The following is a 6,649-nucleotide window of genomic DNA, read 5'->3' as shown; positions in this document are numbered from 1 at the left end:
TTTTCTTACTAGTAGCAACCCTTTCTGGACATTATCAAATATGATATCTCAATACTCAATTAATAGACCTGAGACTTCAACTAGAACTTCACTACTACCTTCCTTATCCTTTCTAGGAATTAAATCATAACACATATGTTAATGTTTCATGCCATCTAAAAATAAATCTCCATAAACAATACATACACTAGCACTACTGTATACCTTTTCATCTTTCTTTATAAAGGACTTCAACTTGTGACAAACTCCATCCTTTGTAAGAGAATAGGTGTTTGCATGACCATCATGTATAACATGCCTATCATACTACCATTACCTTTATAACAAAAAATGGCATACATCCATCAATATGATGTCAAAAAGAACCTTGTCATGGTAACTCCCATTCTCAAACTTCACCAAACATTGCTCACTAAACAAGACTTTATGACCATCCTACACTCAGGAAATCCAAAATAGATGGCAATGTTTCTCCCACTTAAGCTTTTGCTTTGAGACCATCTCCTTTGACACCAAGTTTCTAGTGCTCCCACCATCAATAATCACATCACAACATTTACCCTCACACTTGCACCTAGTATGAAACAAACTCCTACTTTTTCTAGGCTTAGTCTCACCTCTTAACAAGAGCCTTTCATTAACCAAATTCTCTCCTCTTTCTACATCCTCTAAATGTGATTACTTAGCATCATCATCCACACAAGAAACCCTTCCTTGACCATCAACTCTCCTATCTATCCTTCATTGGCATTGAGGGCACTCATAGGTGCAATAACCTTCTTTGTTATAGTGAAAACATGTACCATAGCTTCCTCTTCCAAAAATTTATCCATGTCTTCTACCTCTTCCTCTTTGGGCTCTTAATTTTTTTATCATAGAAGCAATTGAAACCATCATTACTCTAGTTTCAGCTTGTACCAACATCTTCATTTTTCTTCTAGTCCTCATTTATACCTCCAAAAGACCTACCACTACCCCTTCCTCCTTGGTTGTGTGCTCATTTCTTTCCATCAAAATTTTTTTTAGCTTCTCCTCAACTCACAAGGCAAACTGGTATGCCTCTTCAATGTTAGTCATTCTAACTTGACTGAGCTCCTCCTAAATGCTAGGTCTTAACCCATTAAGGTAATGAGAAACCTTCTCCTTGTTTTCTTATGCATGCCTTATCCTAATAAGGACTTAGTAAAACTCTTTTATATATTCATGGAAATTTTTGGCCACTTTCTTTAACTCTTGCATCTTCTTGAACAAATCAAGCTCATAGTCAACATGAATGAATTTATCATTAGTTTGTCCACCATGCAATCCCACCTTGTGATTTTCTCCTTCACTCTTCTATTACTCTCTAACTGAATCTCTTGCCATAGATTTTGGCATGGCCCTTTATTCTAGCCTTTGTAAACTTAACCCTATCAAGGTCCTTAGTATCCTCATACTCAAAATACTCCTCCAACTCATTGATCTAGTTGATCAACTCATCCAGGTTTAGATTTCCCAAAAATATACTAACCTAAATTTTAGGTCTTTTTCCTAGCTTGGAAATGGCCCTAAAAATATTCTCCTCTAATTGGTTTAGTGCTTCTCCTTCTTCTTCTCCTTTTTACAAAATATTTCCTTCATTTTCCCCCTCACTTTCATCCCTTACGACAAGATTCACCCCTCTATGGATCTCCTCTTGTAATTTTTGAACTTGTCTCTAGAGGACTCTAACCTTAGGAGGAAAACCTCTATACCTTCTACCATGATCTCTTCATGGAGGAATCTTCTCACTATCTCAAAATCCACAACCATGTTATCTTTGGCTCTAACTGCATGCTTTGTCTACACACTCAAGAACATTGGCTCTAATGCCACTTGATGAGCTCACAACCTAAGACAAAATGAACACAATATGAAAAGGAGAAATTTATTATTAGAAATGATATGATATTACATTTAGTACAACAAAAATAAACTCAACTACATGTCCTATGGGCTTACAATGTTATTAGATTCTGAAGAAAAATCCTTCTCACAGTACCTTCTCCCAAACTCCACAAAAATTGCATTTACCATGCAAGAAATGATCTTAAGTAACCCAAATTAGGTTTAGGTTTGGGACTAAATTTTATAATATTATATTTAGCATCTACCCTCAAAGTGGAAGGTTCTAGAAGACACATCAAGAATTGGTGCAAAATTAGAGAAATATAGAAATAGTAGTCCAACTTCTGGGAGGTACAACTTTTGATTTGGGATTTAAATTGATGAAAAATCTACATTTTTGGAAAGCTCTCCAAGCACTCTATATTCCTATGCAATGCTTAGCTTTTCCACCATTTTTTGAGCCCATACAAGGCCATTTAGTGCCTTAAATCTGACTTTGAAGCATTCTTAGGGGGTCTTTAGGAAACTTAAAACTGCAATAACTTTCAAACTATGAAGCCTTTTGACTTGGTTCTTTTTCTAGAATTCCTAAGATTACAAGTAAAATAATACACAATTTAAACTATCTAACTCATCATAATTATTTCTTAGTTACAAAATAACCTATTTTCTACAATAGAAAATATCTCGAAGTGCTCAAAAACACTAACCTAGAAAACCAATAGTAGAACTATGAGAGTTAGAATCTCTATTTGGCCCAAATGGGTATCCAAAAATACAAAAACATTAAATAGAAACTAACATTAAGCATATTTTTGGTTGATATAGAATTACCCTTACACCACTAGATGCTCTTGCATCACATCTTCATGTCACTACTCTGACTGATATAGAAATGTCATTTCAACATCATCTCTTTCTAGCTTCATGTGCTCATAGTTTAGAACTTTAATTTTTACACCTTTAGGAAGCTCCTAAAGTGTGACCTCCAAAATTAATATTTATGATATTATGATTCAAAATATTTGATGTAATGCACCATCTATGCTTAGTTTGCTTCAGGTAGGGGAATGAACCCTAACTTACCTCTTAGATATTAAAAAGCATCCTTAGGTAGTGACTTTGTGAATGTGTCAACTAATTTTTATTTGGTATTCACATATTATATCCTTACTTATTCGTCTTGTACCATCTCTATCAAGTAATGATACTTGATATCAATATGCTTAGTCTTTCTATGCATCACACAATTCTTATATGTGTTTCTAGAACTTGTGTTATCACAATATATATCAACATGTTTAGTGATTTATTCTTTTATTCCTTTTAATAACTTCTTGATCTATACAATATTTGAATAATTCACTACTACAACAATATATTCAACCTCTATTGTAGATTTTGAAATACAGTTGTGCTTCTTGCTTGTCCATGAAATCAATCTCCTTTCTAAGAAGAAATCTCATCCACTTGTACTATTTCTATCATCAACATTTCCTACCCAATTGACATCTATGTAAACCTTCAACTCAAATTTCTCACGTTTCTTGTACCATAAACCATAGTCCTCTTTTCCTTTCAAGTATCTCAGTATACTCTTCACTACCATCATATTGTTTTCTCTAGGATTAGTAGAGAATCTAACAATAATTCTAAGAGATTGTGCAATATTAGGTCTGCTATGTATAATATATTGCAATTTTCCAATTATTGGCTTATATAATGTTTGATTCACCTTAGCAAAATTATCATTCTTTAATAATTTGTGTCCAATCACCATAGGTGTTCCAACTAGTCTTGAGTCTTCCATTCCAAAAGTCCTCAAAATTTCTTTGATATACTTGGATTGAATAATGAAAATATATTTATTCATCTTATACACTTACATCCCAAGAAATAATTTAATCTATTCAAACATTGATATCTCAAACTCCTTTTTCATTTTATTAGCAAAATATTTCTTCAATGAATCTTTTTCTACAAATATGATATTATCAACAAAAGATATAGCTAGCAATATCTTACCTTCAAATCCACTTTTTAGATAAAAATTGCAATCATCATTAGTTTTTGCAAAACTAGTTTTCACAAGTATGTGTATAACCTTTTATGTCATGCTCTAGGGGCTTGCTTCAAACCATAGAAAGTTTTGTGTAACTCACATACCATAATCCTTTTCTTTAGATCAACGAATTCTTCAAGTTGTTCAAATGTAGACATATTCCTTTTGAATTTAATTCAAAATTGGAGATTTAACATCCATTTAGTAAACTTTTAATCATTTGTAAGTAGCATATGCAAGAAAAGTTCTCCCTCCTTCTAACCTTGCAATTGGCATGAAGGTTTCACCATATTCAACCCCTTCCTCTTGTGCATATCCCTTAAAAACTAGTCTTTCCTTGTTCATTGTGACTTCACCCTTCTCATTAAACTTGTTTTTAAAAAACTTCCAATCACATTTTTATCCTTTGGTCTTGGTACCAAAGCCCATGTCTTGTTCTTCTCAATTTTTTCAATTTCTTCATTCATTACCTTGACCCAATCTTCATTCTCTAAAGAATATTTGATAGATTTTGGCTCAAACTCACATAGTAAGCACGTATCATTCTTAAATTTTCTTCTTGTCATAACTCTTGAATCTTTATCTCCAATGATTTGATCAAGTGCATGATGCCTTATCACATACTTTGCTAAAGTAGGTTTGAGATTCTTTTCTTCTTATTGTTTTTCATAGGATTCAACATGTTCCACCTCTTATATTGTCCTTGGATGCAACCCATCTTCCTCTATTTGATGGTTGATAGTCTACTAATGCTTGGATGTTAATGCTTGGCAGTCATCTTTTCTAGTTCTGGTAAGGTGCTACGTTCATAAATATAAACAAAATTTATATAGTCTTAAGGTTATTTCTTTCATTCTTTTTTGCAAATTCATCAACTCTAACATTTATACTTTTCACAATTTTGTTAGTGTTAGAATTCAAATACATATAAGCTTTTCTCTTGGTAGAATAACCTGGGAAATATACCTTCATTACTTTTTTCATCATGTTTACCTTTTCTTGCATCTTTCAATATGTAATACTTACTTCCAAAAGTTGTAATAATATAGGACTGAGGTCCTAGGCTAGACTAGAGGTTTTCGTTCCTCGTTCTTTCCTACAAGTGCCTGTTTGAATGGTGGAACACCTTTGTAATTATTTTATGATTAATAATGTAACATCATGGCATTTTTTGTTTACCAATCAAAAAAAAAAAAAAACTTACTTCCAAAAGACTTTAAAATAATCCACATTTGATTCATATCTATATAAGAGTTCAAAATTTATTTTTCTTCTACCTTTCTTCACTTATACTCAGTTCAAAAAGTGGATTACAGTGCTCACATCCTCTCTCTATTAATTTGGTGAAACATTCTTCTTCATCATTAATTTTATTGCATAATCAATAATTAATATATTCCTTCTCTCATCTATCCCATTCTATAATGGAGTCCTCAGTGCACTCATTTGTCTCTTAATTCCTTTGTCATTAAAAAATATGTTGAACACATCTGAAATGAATTCACCACCTCTATCTAATCTTAAAAATTTTATATTATTTCTTGTTTCTTTCTATAATTTATCCATACACCACTTAAACATTTGAAATGTGTCATATTTTTTCCTTAAGAAACATCACAATCGTCACTCTATAAAAGTTGTCAACAAAGAAAATAAACTATTTGTCAACACAATAGCTTTTCACTCCAATAAGACCACACAAGTTAGTATAAACCAACTCCAAAATATCATCAAAAGAATAGATCTTTCTCTTGAAACTAGACTTTTTCATTTTACCCATTTGACATTTTTTGCACATCACTTTATCAGGTTTGCTTAGCCTTGTTAACCCTCTAACTCTTTCCATCTTACAGATGCTTACCAATTATCAAAGTTCAAATGACATAGACTCATATTCTATAACCAAACATCTTCACATTGTGCCAATTGATAAGTATCTTTAGATAGGTCTAGATAGAACAAGTTACCTCTTGTTTGCTCTCCACTTCCAACTAGTTCACCAGTAGCATCATAGATTGTTTCCCTCTTATTTTGGATATCAACTTTGTATCTTGACCTTATAAACTATGCCACACTCAAAAAATTATATTCCAAACCATCAACCTAATATGCATTATCACATCTTATCATTCAATTCAATTGATTCTTACCTTTCACATAACATCGTGCATCATTACCAAACTTGACACTACTTCCATTATAACATTCTAGCTTATCACAATTACTTGTATCACTAGTCATATGATGTGAGAAACCACTATCAATTATCCACCTATCATTCTTACTCACATATGAGATCAATGTAGGTTTCTCATCTTCATCAAAATCATCTTTCATTGCAACATAAACAACTTCTTCATCATGACCATTAAAATTAATATCAGGACCATCTACTTCAATAATATAGCAAGCTTTCTTACCTTTGTCTTTATATTCTTTGTTACCTTTGTTTCCTCTATTGTTTGTATCATCTCTCCTTCCTTTGTACTTGAAGTCTATCCTTTCCTCTCTCTCATCTCTATGAGGACACTAGCAACAATATGACCAACTTTGTTAAATGTAAAATAGATAATATGAAGTTTGCCTTTGTATATTGCTTTTCCTCTAGCAAGTCTTCTAGCCAACAATGCTTCAAGCTCATCAAGGTATTTTTTGGACCCTCAGGTCTTGAATTTCAAATAATCTAATTGTATAAATAAGAAGTAAAGTCTTTAATACCTT

The sequence above is a fragment of the Cupressus sempervirens genome, chromosome 5 (genome assembly GCF_028749045.1).
Source record: "Cupressus sempervirens isolate cs-2001-9-10 chromosome 5, ASM2874904v1, whole genome shotgun sequence".
Classification (NCBI taxonomy): Eukaryota; Viridiplantae; Streptophyta; class Pinopsida; order Cupressales; family Cupressaceae; genus Cupressus; species Cupressus sempervirens.
The sequence above is the reverse complement of the archived record's forward strand: the minus strand, read 5'-3'. Positions refer to the sequence as shown.